A 17,921-nucleotide genomic window follows, 5' to 3' on the forward strand; every position below is an offset into this window, starting at 1 on the left:
TTTTTTGTTCTTCTTCTATTTGTTCTTTAATATTCTCATACCTTTCTTAAGTGTCCTTAAGTGTTTTCGCTGTTTGTTCGTAAATAATCTTGTCTCATATTTTTAAGAAGGGTCCGAGTTTCTGCTCCATCATTTCAGTGTCTGTTGGATTTCGGTTTATAAGACATAGTTACGGGCTTGAGCTAGATTTTAAAATTAATTTATAAAAATTAACGCTTAGAATTTTTATAATTTTTAAATATATACTTTTTTTATTGTTAGAATACGTAATTCATGTACGATTGAAGAAATTAATTATTATACCCGCATACATTAAGCCGTGCGTGGGCATGAATCGTCGTTAAGTTAAATTCGATACAAAGATTTACCTTCTTGAAATATAATTTTAGTTTTTTTAACGAAATAATTAACGCATACCAATCTTGATAAAAAGAAAGACTTTTTCTTCATAAATTAAATATCTCTTCTGGAATAATTGCAATAAAGAAAGAAATTAAATAGATGTGAAAATACAATAACAAAGGAATAGATTAAAAATACTATCGAAACGAAATAATAATAAATATATTAGAATTATCAACAAAGATTATCGAAATAGAAATTCGGATGCGTCATTTAATTAAAAAAATAAATTTTGTTTGTTAAACAAATAAAGAATTTTTAAATGCGGCAAAAATAAAAAAAACAATTTTAAATCCTCAGAATAAACCAAACCCTGAAGTCACAAAACATGTCTTACCTTCCTTGTCCGACTGAAGCTGTCCGTATAGTATGATTTTTTTCTTCTTTGATTTACTTAATTTAATGCGATGTATGTATCCTGCGGTATCAGGATAATTTTTCCGAACCACGTTCTCGTGCAGTTTACAAAGAAGTATTCCATCGGAATATTACTTTTTTTTTAGTACGCTAACAATTTGTGTCTGCGAGCTGAAGATGTTTTCTAAAACAATTTTTATTCCGTTCCCGATACATTTAACAAAACGGTTATAACATTTTTGTACCGTGAGAGGGCTTTTTTTTTTGTAAATGAACGTGGAATATTAAGAAAATTGACTTCAGGTTCCTTTTAATTTTTTAAAACAGTTTTTGGGCTGCTTCATAATACAGCGGGGCGAGTAATGTATCGACTGGTTTCAGTACTTCAAGCGCCTGCTTGAAGAAGCTTTTTTCATTCCGCTATTATATACGGCAGACCGAAGTAACTATTACTAATTAATACAAAGTATTTGTTTATTTCACGGGTTATCAAATTCTATAAATAAACATTTATTAGATTTTTTTTATTGTTTTTATGTTATACGATATGAGATAATGTAAATATTTATCGTACGAAAAACAAAACATTTCGTTACGAGTTAATCAAATTTCTTTCAAGCATTTTTAATTACGTGACTAATTAAGCGTACATAAAAAAATAACTAAAACTTACTGCTGTTTGTAGGTATACAAATTATTGTTTGTCTATACATATACTTAATTGTTTACAGAATAAGTAAACAGTGACTCATAAGCAGAGATTTCTCGTAGTATTTCGTAGTTCGTACTTACGGGTAAAAATTACCCATCGGTTCATATTCATAATTAAGTTTTCTTTTACAGTTACAGTTATATTTTTAAACTTACTAATATTAGCGATTTGGTATGTACGAAATTTATAAGGTGCTATATGTTTGTAAATATTTATGATTATCGCTGTGTAATTTAACATGTATTATTATATTACTCAGAATTTTACAAAACTATAATATATTATTAATTCGCTTTTGAATATTAAAATTTAAACAATTCGCAAGGGGGGGGGGGAGGGAATCGTTAAAAATTTTGTAATAATAACAGAAAGAGTATCCAGAAACGCACGCGTGTGTCCGAACCTAATTAATTCTATTCTTTTACTATACCCTCCCCGCTAATCACAATTGTTATGCTATTAAACTTGTTATCCGCTTTTAGAATTTTTTCATTCATTTATAGGAAAATTTTAGCTGGGATAAAGGAGAATAGAGACAGATATGGTGCGAGAGACTTTTGTTTTACCTCCTGTACCACCGTTAGGTACTGCTTCAGAAAATGAGATTGATGACAAGTAGCGTGTGAAAATGCCATGCCTGACCGGCCAAATTCACGACCACAGCTGGAAAGTAGAGCGCAGGCGGCCTTGTCAACCGCCGAAGGCTGGATGGACATACAAAATTTAAAGATTTCTGTGCCCAAGACGAAGTTTATGCTTCTAAAGGGCGCAGACAAATTATCATGCAGTCGAAACCCCCACATTAAGTATAAAGGCTGTGTAATCAGCCGAGTAAGGGTTCATAAGTACCTAGGTGTTTTGTTTGATGATAAGTTGCTTTTTAGCAACCACATTAAACAAGTTGCGGCGGACGTTGTCTCTGTGATGCACAAACTTTAGAAGGATTGCTCGGAAAGACTACGGGCTTTCTGGTCGCCAAATGTACTTAGTGTACCGAGATGTCTTCGAGAGTATGATCGCATTCGCGGCGCCAGTTTGGGCGCATAGGTTGGACAGAAATAGAGCACTGCTTCTAAATCTAAGGAGTGCCCAGCGCAGAGCTTTAATTGTATGCACTGGTGTTTTTAAAACAACCTCCTATGAGGCTACTACCGTATTGGGAAAGGCTCTCCCAATCGATTTAGTGGTGAAAGTTCGAGCAGCCATGTGGAAGTTGCGAAGAGGTCGGGAAACCGAGGTATTTGGGATACGGTTTCGGGCCGGGCTAGAACCGGAACGGAACGGTGATCACAATGCACCGGGTCTAAATTTCGAACAGTTGCCCATTTCCCGCCTGCGGAAGAGGCTTTGGGCCTCGCGATGGAGGCATGGCAGCATGAATGGGACACCACGTCTAAGGGAAGATCTCTGTATAGATTTATACAGGATCTGGGGGGATGGCATGCCTCAAGTTCATTTTTAAGGGCGGCGGGTGCCCAAGTGCTCACCAACCACGTGAATTTGATGCAATATCTGTTCAGGTTTCGCCTAGCGGCTGATGAGTTGTGCGTCTGTGGGGAGGTCCAGTCGAACGAACACCTAATGTTCGTTCGACTGGAACCGAAAAATAACGAAAGAACATAGATTTAAAAAAAACTATTGCTCTGGGTATTCTCGAACAGGCTGTTTTCATCAGGATAGTCCTGTTTAAGATGTATTTTCCTACTGTCCGAATAAACATCGGTAGGGAGCGACAATGTACCTCTGATTATATGAACCCAACAAATCTATTAAGTAAATGTTTGAAAAATCTTTTCCGAATATTCTACGTTTTGGTTATAAAAACAACTTAACCGATTAAAAAAGAAAAAAAAAAAAGAAAGTTATATAGTTTTAATTATGATGCGTAATATTGATGAAGGTACAAATTTTAATTACCGTGCGAGAAGTCAAAATGACAACATCATGGTTTCCCTTAACCATTTATGTTGGTTCATTATCCTATTCCTTAAACGATTTAATATTCACGATGAATTGGTCGATAAAGGTTAGCAATTCGATTCTTGAAGTAAGATTCACGAATTTAATATTACTGTAGGTTACAAAGGATTAAAATATTGAACATTTTTAACATATCTGCGTTATAATTTGAGATACGATGTAAACTTTTTTTTTTAACCGACCGCATAATTAATAACTTAATTAATTTTTGTAAATAAACAAATGATATCAATTCAGCCGCTAAAACTTGAAATTGGAATGAAGCAACTCTGTCATGTAAAACCAAATTAAACTCTTTTGACTAATTAACGTCAAACACAGCAAAGCGTTTTCAGTTTAGTTTTTTTTTATTTTACAATTCAAGCCAACGGTGATTAAAAATGAAACGCTTAATCTAATTAACAGCGAAAGAAGAAGTGTAGAAGAATTTTGCGTTCAACAAAGTATGCAAAGAATAAACAGTGGAAAAATTACAGTACAAAGCTTTAATTTAATTATTATTTTAATTACCGATAGTACTCTTTTTATTTCTCCGTATTATAAAATATTTAAACTTTCCATTGTTCAACGTTTTTCTGAACACGAATAGAATAACTAACGTAAAAAAAGCAAAACATGATAACAAAAATAAAAGAAAAAATAAATTTGTCGACCTGTTTTATGAAAAGTTTGCGTAAATGTAAGCCTGTAGAAAATTTTGTTTGCTTGAATAGGTCGTGAAATTTATAACTAAACTGTAAAAAAAACTTTCGACGAAGTTGCTGAAATTTTCCGGCATATGCGTAGATGTTAAAATTTAACCCTTTTATCAGTGATAAATTGAAAATTTATCACTAAACATTCATTTTTCAATTTATCACTTAACTTTCCATTTATTTTTACGTTTATACTAATTTTTTTAAACTAATTTTAAAAACATTAAAATGATGTTTATATATTTTAAAATTTCGAAAAATGTTAAATTCTGAATATTTAGATTATATTTTATCCCGGGAGTAGAAGAAGTTGTTTAGATTTGAGTGGTGTTGAGAAGGTGAGTTTAAGTTGATTAAATTTTTTCCGTATTCGCCTTAGAAAGTGGTCCGGTATACTTTGCAGTAAGTTGCACCGGAGTCGAATTGTAGTCACGGGTTCCTGTTTCATCTTACCCTTTTTTCCAGCTTTTTTCATTTTTTAACGGATTTTCAAAAAATTGTAGAAATCGCTGCTGCGGTCGGTCAGATTTTGCAAGGGGGTGTCGCGGAGGGGGACCAGCTTTTCTTTTCGTTTTGGAGTCACCTGAACACGATTTTACAGTGTCTTTACATATATGTATGTATAATATTTTTTCGTCCGCTCTACCGGACGCAAATTTTAACCGATTTTGAGGAAAATTGGTGATGGTGATGTAAACCTTTTGGGAATAGAGTTTTATTGATTTTCAAACGAATCGGTTCATAGGAATCGGAGTTAGAGCAAAAAAACGGGGTTTTTGGGTACATTTTCAGCTTTTTTCGTTCTACTGTGCGCAGCTTTTAACCGATTTTGATGAAACTTGGTAGAATGATTTAAACCTTGTTGAAATAATATCTTATTGATTTTCAGCTCGACACAATGTGAAAAGGAGGAAGAAACAACTAAAAAATATACTAGTCTGATGTATTTATTGAAGAACTACATAGTACCTCGCAGTACTATAAAAGAACACATCGATACTAACATAACATGATGAAATAAAAAAAAAAAAACTCCGAAAGCAATATTATTTTCAAAAATCATTACTGCAGTGCAACATCCTTTCTTTCTTAACTAAAAGCGGAAATCCTCCCTTCTGACGCACCTAGTGTGACAAGAGTTTTTGTTGTTTATTTTTTTGTGGATTGGGAGAATTAAATTATTTTAATAATTTTTCTACGCTACTATTGTAATTTACACAAGCTTCCAATTTAATTTTGATAAAATGTACTTATATAGAAGTAGTAGTCATATTTTAATGAAGAAATATCTCTCACCCTCATGTCCTGTGTGTGTATACCGTAATTGGTCAAATATTATAGTTGTTACAATACAAACGCTCTCCAATGACTATTAAAAAGGTTCGTGGGAGGCATGTAATTTTGTGAATATTTTCTTCTTTGGTGAACCGAAGATTATATTTCAAGTGATCGTATGTAATTTTTTACCAAATCCAGATAATTTTTTAATTTACACTAAATGATCAGTTCATTTAATTAAAATTATATTATCGTTTCTTATTAGAACGATTTTTCGTAACTGTAATAGAATTAAAAAAAGAAATCTTTGCCCGTTGTGTTTGCTTTTCTCATACGTTTTTTTTGGGGTTTGAAGCACAGTAACAACGTGGAAAATACATTTAAAAAAAAATCATGCTCGAATATTTTCTTGGAATTATTAAATTACTAATGTCAGTGTTTGACATTATTTTCAAAAATAATTTCCCGAAGACTGAAACTTCCGTGTACGTTTTTCATAAGTTAAGACATCTTACACTTCTTAACGTAGCGTTAGAAAAAAGTTTCTGTTTTTGAACTGTTATTCCAGTAAGTCAATAATCTTATAATTAAATTATAGGTGTTGTTAGAATGGAATTCTCTAATTTTCAGTTTTCTCCGCGGTATTTTTATAATACTCGTAGGATGTAGACGGGTCAATTATGTAATCCAATATCACCGGTAGAGTTTATAATAATATACATTGGATTTATTTGATCGAAAAATTTTATAGAAATAAAATAAAACTGTATAGAAATAGTTATTGAATGGTAATGCAAATGGAGGAAGCTGCATTTAGATTTTGATCCGAACGATATCTGCCGCTCACGCAATCGTGCAGGTTCCCGTGCGTGCGTAGGGTGCCAAAAAGGAAACGGTTGTTGAAACCAAGGTTAACATGCAGGTAGTGTTTTGTTCTCTATGTTGTTGCATGTAGGTCGTTCGTAAGCGCGCACGAATTAATATATATATATACACACACACGCGCGCGCGCGTATATATGTTTATGATAGCTGGCTTATTTATATACAGTCCAGGTGCGGTTTACGTTGTTACAATATAACTGAGTTGATGTTATTGAAGCTGCTAATGATTTACTTACCTATTAACATGTTACTGGTTCTTTGTGTTATTTCAGTAACAATGCATTTTGTTTTCTTTGTATTTTTGATGTATTTATATCTGGATTATTAATAAAGAATATTTATCTTGTTTGTTTGAACAGGTACGGGGGCGTTGGCTAGTAATTTCATGTTCCAATGAATATCTATTTTTAAGGTAATGTTGCATTTTATTATCTGGTATTATTTCTTTCCTTAATCTCGATTTTTATCCCTTCTAGTCGGTAATTATAACTCTTTATTACAGTAAAATATTCTTTATATCGTACCGATACGGCTAATTGTGTTGATGGTTTTTCGATTTGAAAAATTCTATTTGCCATAACTCTCCACAAGAAGATTTGGGCCATATGTTGTAGAGGGGAACAAAAATTTCTTTTAATAATGCCATAAAAGCGAAAGAGTTAGCATGTACTCACGTCTATACTGTTGTCTTACTGACGTGAAAGATAACTAAATACAACTTATTAGGTGCAACTGGAGTTGCACTAGTGTTAACTACTGTCGGAAGTTATAATTTATCTTGGTAAGATTGTTGTGTTAGCAGTAAAAATACAAAAAAAATCTAGCCAAGAAGATTACCAGTACCGATCTCATGATCCTAAAACCATGCCCGAGTTTTACTGTAATTAATGTTTGTAGACATGCTAAGGGTTTTTTCCGGTACACCACCTTGGGGTCGGATCTGTTCTAATATGAACACAGCTCCAAGGAAGTCTCTAGCGGAATTATTCATCCCTGCTCTTCTTCTACCATCTTCGTACGGGTAATCTTGACCAATACCACAAGTTACGCCTGTTCGGTCCGCAGCATAGTTCCCGTGATATTATGTGGGGAAATCACGTCGAATTCCTTCCAGTATGCTCCCCTATGCTGTAGGAACCGACCGCACACGAACACCGATTGTCCTGCGGTGTTCTCATCCCTGCAGTAGTTACATTACGCAAAGGGTCTCAACGTCTACGCGCACAGACATGCTTTGAAACACCCGTGATCGGTAAGGAACTGACTGAACTCGTACCCCCAGTTCCCCGAGATTTCGATCCAGCCATCTCTGGAGATTTGGATCCAGCCATCCCTTTGAGATCAGCGTGTGGATCCATCTTCCCTTCGTTGACTGATCCCGTCTCTCCTGCTACCTGCGGTCAAGCGATACCTTCGAATCCGCCTTACTTGCACCCCTGTAAATCTCCTCCTTTTTCCAGACAAGGAAATTCAGGGGTGCAAGTCCGTCCACTACGCCCGGCGGCATCGCCCGTGATGGTCCTGCACCCGCAGCATACCGAAAGGGAATGTCTCTTGCATTCAGCTAAGAATTGCACGGGCTCTTCCCCTATCCAATGCGAAAGATCAAACTGGTGCTCGGTACAGAACTTGCCAGACCAACAACATGGGCAAAACCCTCCGCTTCGGTGTACGGGGAACCTCGATTTTGGTCATTATCCGATCGATGGTGCCTGCCGTTTTTCGGCCTTAACCGACATTTCTCGTATGTGACGTTCTTATATATCCGTACCCCGAGGTGCTTCACTGAAGGAGCAGGGTGGATTACCTTGGTACCTACCCAAAATGAAATCGGGATCGGTTTATGCCTACGGAGACTGCGACCACTTGGGTCTTGTTTGGTGTGCTTAGGGTTTGCACAAAGAAAGCGGTGTTACGTGACGGAAGACGGGACCTTTCGGATAGAATTGTTTTGAAGACCTAAACATAATGGCCGTCTTGATTTTTTGTACAGTATAAAAGAAGTAGAGGTGTCAGGTTGCTTACTGAACACGGAATTTCAGGAAACAACTTTATTTAGAATATGTCAGTTTCCGGTTTTATAATCATTCAGAATAGACTATCTAACACGTTTTTCTGGATATCTCCATAAGAATGTTGGTAGAATTGATTTAATTTCGATTTAAAAAAAATTGTATTCCTTATTTTTTAAAATAAAAAAACGCGATCTATTCACAACTTTTTCTTCATCAACAGAAGAGTGCGAATCGTAGTAAATAGATATTTTGTTAAACCTAACATTAATTCCGTGATCTACCCAATTACACATTATATAGTTTACTTCAGGAACGGTAGGTATGCTTTCTGCTTATAACTAAAAGTATTTGCCTGGAGGAATTCAGGGAAGACCATGGAAAAAATCTATTAAAAATAGAGATTGAAGAATGATTACGTCAGTTTTTCATCGGCCGAAGTATTGTGCTGTTTAAGGCGAAAATAATTCAATCGTCTGCTTTGATACAAGTGACGTATTATTTTATTGGAATAAATTATTTTTATTTTTTTTATTATAAAAAAACGACTCAACATTTGTAAAATATAAACGCATGGAAATGTTGGAAATTTTAATTTACCAAACGTCGTTCATATTTACGGACCCCAAAAAAATGATCTGATTGGCCATCTTTGTATCTTGCAAATTTGTTCTGATCTTTTTGAAGGATGTACAAGACTTTATATTTTAGAGTAAATGTACGTAAAAATCGATTGTCTGTAACTACAGTAAAATCTCCTTATTTGCGGGGGTTAGGGACCGTAAAAATGCCGCGATTATAGAACGGAACTAATCTCATTTAAGGAAGAATGGTTAAGTTCTATGTAAAATGAAGAAAAATTTTGCGTACTTCCTTAGGGGATTTTATTGATGAAATAAAGACGGCAACATTAATTATAAGCACCGATTTAGTACAGTACTTAGGTACATTACACAAAAAATATTTAACGGAGTACGGTATATTTCCTAATTTACTCGTAAGCACTTACCGAACTGTTTGATTTAAAAACTCTACAGTATGTACTCTATTAGAATACGGTATTACATGTCCAAATCGTACTCTGTAATCGCCTTAAAAAGTAAAGAAAACAGTGCTACTACGTACGCTAAAACTGAAATTACTGTAAAGGAAATTTACACAACTAACCTACAGTAGTTTTGATTGTATTTACCAAAATTTGTAATTTTTCCTTTTCTCCCTCTTGTCTTTAAATCAATGTGAAGTTTTGCTGTATATTCTTGCATGAATCTTTAATTTTGCGCTTAAAGATTAAGCTTCTATTTAAGGATGGATCAGCACCTACAAAAAACTGGTAACACCATGGGATAGTTCCCTTCGGTAAGCGTTTTGACATTTTGACTGTTTCCCAGGGATCGTATCTTCTACCTTTTCATGTTCATACTCTACCGGGTACATTAAATCTTTTAATGTTTTTATTTTTTAATCTCACTACATAATGTAATGTACGCGAATACGGAAAATTTTAGCCGCGATTATAGAAAAGACATCGCAAAATATTGCACCGCGAATAACGAAATCGCGAATAAGGAGATTTCACTGTATAATTGTACCGTGAAAGATGGTGCTTGTGATTAAACTATTGTATCTCGGTAAAAAAAAATCGCACAATGAAGATGGAGGTATCGTCGGAAACAGCAATTATTTTTGCGCTAACTGGACTCACCCGATTTTACCGTCATTACGATGTTATTGTCATTCGTTTGAAAATTATGGACGTGAAAAGCGGAAAACTCTCGATTTTTAACACTTTGAGAACGTCAACTTTGATTTACTGTAAAATCAAACCGATTGAGATAAAAATTTATTTAAAAATTATTCGTCATTAAAAAAATGTGTAACTGCTTACGCATCATTTATTTTCAATATTTTATTTCAGTAGTGAAAACTCTTTCATAGAAGTCCGAATGAATAAAGTTAAGACCCTCCGTTTATAATCGTAAAAAAATAACATGAGTTCTTGAAGTTGACACATCCAACTATAACATTATCTGCTATTGCACAACAATTCCATAGCCATGAGTAAGGGCATAAATTTGATTCTTTAGACCTAGGTCAGTATTCAAATAATAATAATAATTAAATAAGAAAAGAACGGTTAAAACAATCGTGTTTCTTAACAGTTTTATTATTTTTATTAGTTATTTATCATTTTATTATTTGTTTTATATACGTAAAGTAAGGCCCCTTTTTTATTTCATGCACGGCTTGAAATGCACACTTAATTATAATAATATATTTATTTATGTATAATATAATTAATAACACAAATACTGATTATCACATGTAGTGGTGTAAAGGATTCATGAATAGAATACAAACAGTAGGTATTACACAGTTGTAGAGACTACCGCTCGCTGAGGCGGCTTCATCATACATTGTAACGTTTTAAATAGATTTTTATGATCCTGTAAATGATCCTCACCGTAAAACGCGAATGTTTAATAATTTAAACTCTACAAATATGAATTCTACAAAATTAATGCCTGATATTAGCGGAAATTTCTTTTTTCCACGCCTAATGTTAACCTAAATATGATGGTTTTACATGAAACGACCTGTACGCTTAAATATAGTAGTTTTGGGCAAAATTTTAATTATAATTACTGAGAAACAATCGTTTAATCTACCTGAAAAAGCAGGAAATTTTTATCTCGATCGGTTTTAATATTATAGTAATTCAAAGTTGACGTTTTCAAGAAAAGGGTAAAAAATCGTTGAGTCTTCCGCTTTTCACGTCCCTAATTTTCAAACGAATGCGATAACATCGTAATGACGGTAAAACCGGGTGAATCCAGTTAGCGCAAAAATAATTGCAGTTTCCGCCGATACCTTCATTTTTATTGTGCGATTTTTTTTTTAACCGAGATACAGTAGTTTAAATACAAGCGCCATCTTTCAAGGCTACCACTATAGCTTAGCGTTTTGTTAAGCTAAGACTGCAAATCGGAACGATATGGCCAATTTTGTTGCAGCTGAAATTGATTTAATTATCCCTCGTGAATTTATCGTGTAAAATAAACGCACCCAAAGATATCCCTATGGGCAAAAGAAATATCCTTACCCCTAACAGAAATATTATCCAGAAATTAACAGCGTTACATGTAGCTGAGAAGCACAGCGCAACGTTTTTATTAATATTTAAAGTTAGTATTTCATTCTTTAAATGACTTTTTTTAAACGAGTGCTTAGAATTTTATATAATGTTATGTAATTATTATCTTTGGACGTAGTAGATACAATGATATCATCTTCGAAGAAGATTACAGTGTATTACAGTTTACAGTTATTATGGTGATTACAGATATTGAGGTGTTTCGTTAATAAATTATAAGGAGATTAAATGACCTAGAATACTGTCCTGCTGCATTCCGCGTTCTGCGTTTTTAATTGTCCCCGACTTATTAAATGGATTTTTCTTATCGAATAATAATGTACGAGAGGTTATCTCTAAAGTAAAGACCGTTTCATTGCAAAAAAAATTATTCTGAAAACTTTATAAATATTTTTATTTCTCTTAAATTACATACCTTAACTACTTCTCTATATAATCGCCACATGAATTAAGACATTTATTGTAGCGATACACCAGCTTCAGTATATCTTCCTCGTATTCTTCTCCCGCCAGTCTATTTAGCCATTGATTAACATCACTTTTAAATTCATCGTCACCCGCGAATCGCTTACCACTCAAAACTTTTTTCAATTTACTAAAAAAAATGGTAATCAGGAGTTAGGTCCGGACTATATGGTGGGTGATCGTAAAATTCCTATCCAAATGCTCTCAGCAAATCACGTGTCGGACCCGCAACATATGGACGTGCATTATCGTGCAGCAGGACAATGCCGTCGGTCAGCCGCCCTCTTCACCGATTTTGAATGACGGATCGTAACTTACGTATAGTTTTACAGTAGGCTTCTGCATTTATAGTTGTTCCACACGGCATGAAATCAATCAGCAGTGTACAAACCGATCCCAGAAGACTGTGGCGATCAGTTTGCGTCCAAATGGCTGCGGCTTGACCTTTGTCGGTATGGTTGGCGATTGAGGATGACGTCATTCACTTGACTGCCATTTTATTTCTGGCTTGTAGTATGAAATCGCATGTTTTATCGCCGGTAACAATTTAATTAAGGAACTCACCATCTTTTTCTGTGTAGCGCATCAAAAATTCCAAAGCAGATCCCATTCTGATTTATTTCTGACGTTCCGTTAAGACCTGCGGCACCCGACGTGTACAAACCTTTCTGAAGCCTAAATGGTCATGAACAATGCGACCGATAACAGCTCTTGAAACAGGAAAAAGAAGGTCCAGGTCGTAAATCATTGAGCGACGATCTTTTCTGATTTCGTCAACGCGTTTCAACAAGTCCTCGGTGATTATCGAGGGCCTCTCCGAACGTTCTTCATCGTGCACATTAATTCTGTTATTTCTAAACCTTTCACACTACTTTCGGACATTTCCTTCATTCATTATATTATCACCGTACATAGCGACCAACTGCTTTGAATTTCAGCCGTCTTAACGTTTTGATGGTTTAAAAAACGGATGATTCCACGTATTTTACAGTCGGCGGCAACATCGATTTTCTTATTCATTTTATAACGTAATAATTCACACGTAATCAATGATATTACAACGCGACAACTTACAGACAACAATTCAGTGTGTACATTACTAGCGTGGCCATGAACGACACATGTTCGCCAACCTTAGAGAGAAATTATCCAGCGGTCTGTACTCTAGAGATATTCCTCGTATATATATATTTTTTTAAAATAAATTTTGTGATTTAAAAAAATATTGTTTAGTTTTCTCTTCTGATTGTAGTTATGTTTTTAGGTTAAATTTAAATTATACAAAAGATATGTAGACGATAATATTAATTATTTATAATCAGCAACTTGATATTGAAGAGGATACAATAGTTAAAGAAATGAACTCTGTAGATAATAATATTAAATTTACTGCAAACCGGGAAAATAACAGTAGCATTTATTGTTTGGATATAAAAATTAATAAAACTTTTAATAATAAATTTGACATAGACGTATACAGAAAACCAACTAAACAAGATATTATAATACATTTTAATTCGTTTTCTCCTTGGAATCAAAGAATAACAACTTTTATTCTTCAATTTATAGAGCAATAAAATATTTAAAACATAGCATTATAGAACTAAATAATGAATTAAATAGCATTAAACATATCGCTGTAACAATTGGTTATAGTCTAAAAGTTAGTTAACAAATCATACAAAAAACTAAATAATAAAATGCATTTATAGTTAATATAAAACTAATAAATAATATTACTGGAAAAGATTATGTTAAAATTGAATATAATATGAATTATAGAAAATTTAATAAAATACTTAAATCATTTGACTTAAAAACACCATATATAGCTAAAAACAAAATAATAAATTATACAAATAATAAAGATACTTCTAAAACAACAAAACATAATAACAATTTAATTAAGACAAAAGGGATTGTATGGCTTAAAATGAGAAAACTGTGATTTAAAATATATTGGTAAGACTAATAGATGATTTTCAGTTAGAATCAAAGAACATATTAACTACATAAATAAAGAAAATAAAGATCGATCCAATTTCGCGAAACACATTTTGGAATACTAACATAATTATAATCTAAACAATTTTATTGATGTATTCGAATATTCCACTGATTTCTATATAATTGGATAGGGGATCTCATATACTGGAATTGGTAAAATTTGAAGCATAAACTAGCCCCACTAAATGAGCGGTAGAACTAAATAAAATGAAACGGCGCATGCGCCGAGATAAGTATAAGAGTAGGGATAAAACCACGTTTTAAACCGATGCAGTAAAAGTGTTCTGATTTTGTATTTTTAACACTGATCTATGTATAAATATACATCTGATCTCTATATAAATTCTCTACAACTGTGCGTAAATTTCTTCTTGTGTTGCGAAAATGACCGTTCTTTTGGTTATCTTTTTTTTCTTTTTCCTGTTTAGCCTCCGGGAATTACCGTTCAGGTATTACTTGAGAGGATGAATGAGTATATGTATGAGTGTAAATGAAGTGTTGTCTTAGTTCGACATTCCTTAGATGTGTGGTTAATTGAAACCCAACCACCAAAGAACACCGGTATCCACGATATAGTATTCAAATTCGTATAAAAATAACCGACTACTAGGAACTGAATGCTGGAACTCTCGACTTCCAAATCGGCTGGTTTGGGAAGACACGTTCGCCACTAGACCAACCCGGTGGGTTTCCTTTTGGTTATCTGACTTGAGTAAAGTAAACATCACTAACATCACGATTATCGTCGCGCAAGAGTACAGTGGTTTTATTTAGTTCCAAGCCGCTAATTTTGCGGCGCTGGAGTATGCTTCAATATTGAACACTTCTATTTTACGCCATAAGGTCCCCTATTCAATTATATTTTGAGATAAGTGGAATATTCTAATGATTTTTATAAAACTAATATTTTAGAGAAATTTTACATTTATTTAATTAATAACAAACTGAATTCAGTAACGAACATACGTTCAGATAACGTATTCAGTAACGAACATACGTTCAGATAACGTATTCAGTTGGGGGGGGGGGGGGATTTTCTGATCCCCAGATACGCACATAATGAGTGTTTACTTTTCCATTAACATGGAATGTTAATTCGTCACTGAATATACGACACTATAAAGAAAGTCTTCATCGTCACAGTGCATCATTTCATTTGCGTAGTTAGCACGTAAACCATAATCTGCAGGCTTTATTGCTTGTAACAGCTGAAAACGATATGGTCGCAGTTGAAATCATTTCCTTAAAACCCTCTACATAAACGTCACTGGAATTGCTAATTCGCGGCTAGCCTTCCTAACGGATTTCCTAGGACTTAGCACAAAAAACTCTCATATACGTTCATTGTCTTGGCATACTCTTGGTCGTCCTATACTCTTTACACTCTTTCTTTACAAAGACAGCTAGCGGTTAAAATCGTTTATACCATCTACGAATGTTATTGTCTCTGGGAGGATCACAACGGAACTTCAAAGAGAACGCTGGTTAACTTTAATTACAAATTCACACCTCGCAAACTGCAAAAAAAAGAACGCTTTTTATTGTCGGTGGAGGGGGGCCACCTCTCTGCTACTAATGCTTTCTTGCGGAAGGTACAGAAAATAGTTTATGAGCTTGCGCACAACTAAAACCGTTTCAGTTGCAGTTTCATTTCATGTATAATTAACCAGTGTACGTGAAACTTGAGAAATATGTAATAGCTTTAAAACCCCGATATTTATTTTGAAACGCTCTGTATAAGTACTATTTTTGTGTATAGTGAATGGTTTTGTTATGTGGGTGTGGTACATCTGCAACCGACTGAAGTCCCTGGAATCATTTGTTCCCGTTCTCTTAACTTGAAAACCCCGGAGAGAATACACCTCAACCCGTTTGTATCCGCATACGAAGTTGCTGAAAATCGTATCATCCTTTCCTTAGTTGTTAAGTCCGATGTAATTTCTTTCGCGCCGTTAAAATATTAAATCGAAAGGTTAGCATCCGTCTCCCCTCTCTGTGTGACAGTTGTTATCCAATTCACAATTTAAGTTTTGGCTGACTTTCAATCGGACGAGGCAAAATTAATACTGTACTTGGCAGTTTGCCGTAATATTTATTGACCCGTTTACCTGCTGCTCTGTTTTTTAACTAGGCACTTTTTATTTTTATTATCTTTTTTTTTGAAGTTCACAACGGGACAGTTTTGTATTCATTTTGAAATACGAGATCGATTAGAAAAAAATTGTTTGGTTTGGTAGTAACTATACATTTGTTTAAAGTAATGTTTATTTATTACTAGTAAATTAAATTTGTGTGTACGCCCGTCCTATCGATCTTCTTTTAAGAAGAATGGAAATTGAAAACCCGGAAATAAAATTATAAATAATTAGATTATTTTAGATTTAAGCAAAACTAGACAGTAAAAATTATAACGGGGTGTATAGTTCCATACGTATTTATGTATAAATGGATGTATATGTATGAAGTGTATATTCCAGGATAACTCAGAAACACCTGGAGCAATTTAAACCAAATTTGGTACACATATGACTTACTATTTGGGAAAAAAAACTGTGTGGATAAGACACCCGTAGCACCCGTATGGGTGTTGTTGGGAAGGGACATGTAAAAATGATCGAAAACGACCGATATTAGTGCGGAATCCATAGTTTTCGGGTACGCTAGGCTGATTGGTGACAGTCTCGATGACATTTAAAACCAAATTTAGTCGAATAGAACTCTGTAGAACTTTATGTTGCTTGCTCAAGGGTGGGTTCACCCAAGAATTTGTCTATTCTTGCTCCTGCTGGGCAAACCGAAAATGTCGTTTGTAGTATTACGTTTGTGTTGAATTAATATTATAGTAAATCTGTAAAAGACTTTACTTTATAATTTCTATACTGAATTTATACTTTTAAAATTCTGTAAATAAAATTACTTTGATTTTACATTATAGATAGATTTGATTCCTTTTCCTGATTAATATAAGTCTGGGATAATTAAATACGCAGGTAACGCCTGGAAATCAGCTAGTATAACTTTAAATTTGTTTTATTACAAATTATATTAATAATTGATTGCTCATTTTATTTTTGTAAAAAGAAAGTAATCTAATGGAAACAATTTATATGATTTTTTCAATGAAAAATACGCTACCGGATTCTAAAAAAGGAGAGAAAGGGGTTAAGTTAAGAAAACTAATTAAAATACTTTTTTCTGGTAGTTCTAAAAAAAAAACAAAAAAGGTAATAGTGCAATAAAGAAGAACCGTTGTAATGATTTTTATTTTTATTAACGTGTAAAACGTTGCCAGAGTTGTCTGAGCAGAGGAGGTTTAAAAACAGTAGTAATTCTTTAATTTTTAAATGCTTTTTAAATATTATTTTAAAAAAGCAAATTAAAATATATTCTCTCTGAGTATATCCCGTACGAAAAAAACGACAAGATATTCCCATAAAATTTCGATTATTCACTGTCTACGCATTTTATCGCTGTAGTCCGTTCGTTCAGTTTTACTGTACACTGCTTGAATACTGTATCATTCTGTACGATGATTATATTTCGATTAATGAAATAAACTTGGCTTAAGACAAAATCATTTTTTTAAATAGGTAAGGGATTTTTCAAAAATCGCAATATTCCTCATCGTAAGGATTAATGTTGTTATCAAGAAATAGACATTTTTTAAAAAATCATGATTTTTTATGTAACTGTTTACATCTTCAATTTTCGAGAAAATTCAAATTTTCTGTTATTCTTTTGGCCATTTTTTTTTTTTTTTTACTTTAAATTAAAATAGAGCGATTAATTTAATCTATGTTAATACTAGTTTAATACCGTTCAATTTTTTTTTTAGCTATATCATGGGTTATTTCATTAATGAGAATATTATTTTATTAATTGATTTGATTGTTCTCTTCTTACACACATTATATATGTATATTCTTAAAAATATGTACCTTTATATTTATTTTATTACGTTATTTTATTTTTTAT

At 33.5% G+C, this 17,921-nt stretch overlaps 1 protein-coding gene across 5 annotated transcripts in view; it reads left to right on the forward strand.

Annotated features, from left to right (window-relative positions):
- rhea (Talin_middle and talin-RS domain-containing protein rhea) overlaps positions 1–17,921 on the forward strand; it is a 345,464-nt gene that overhangs the window by 104,592 nt on the left and 222,951 nt on the right. For 2 of the 5 annotated variants that reach the window (XM_075362858.1, XM_075362859.1), the window contains one exon: positions 6,668–6,720. The exons of the other annotated variants lie outside the window; for them this stretch is intronic. The gene's annotated coding sequence lies outside the window, so the exon portion shown is untranslated. The remainder of the gene's footprint in view (positions 1–6,667; positions 6,721–17,921) is intronic. 5 annotated transcript variants of the gene reach the window in all.

This window comes from Lycorma delicatula, chromosome 4, assembly GCF_047948215.1.
Source record: "Lycorma delicatula isolate Av1 chromosome 4, ASM4794821v1, whole genome shotgun sequence".
Lineage (NCBI taxonomy): Eukaryota > Metazoa > Arthropoda > Insecta > Hemiptera > Fulgoridae > Lycorma > Lycorma delicatula.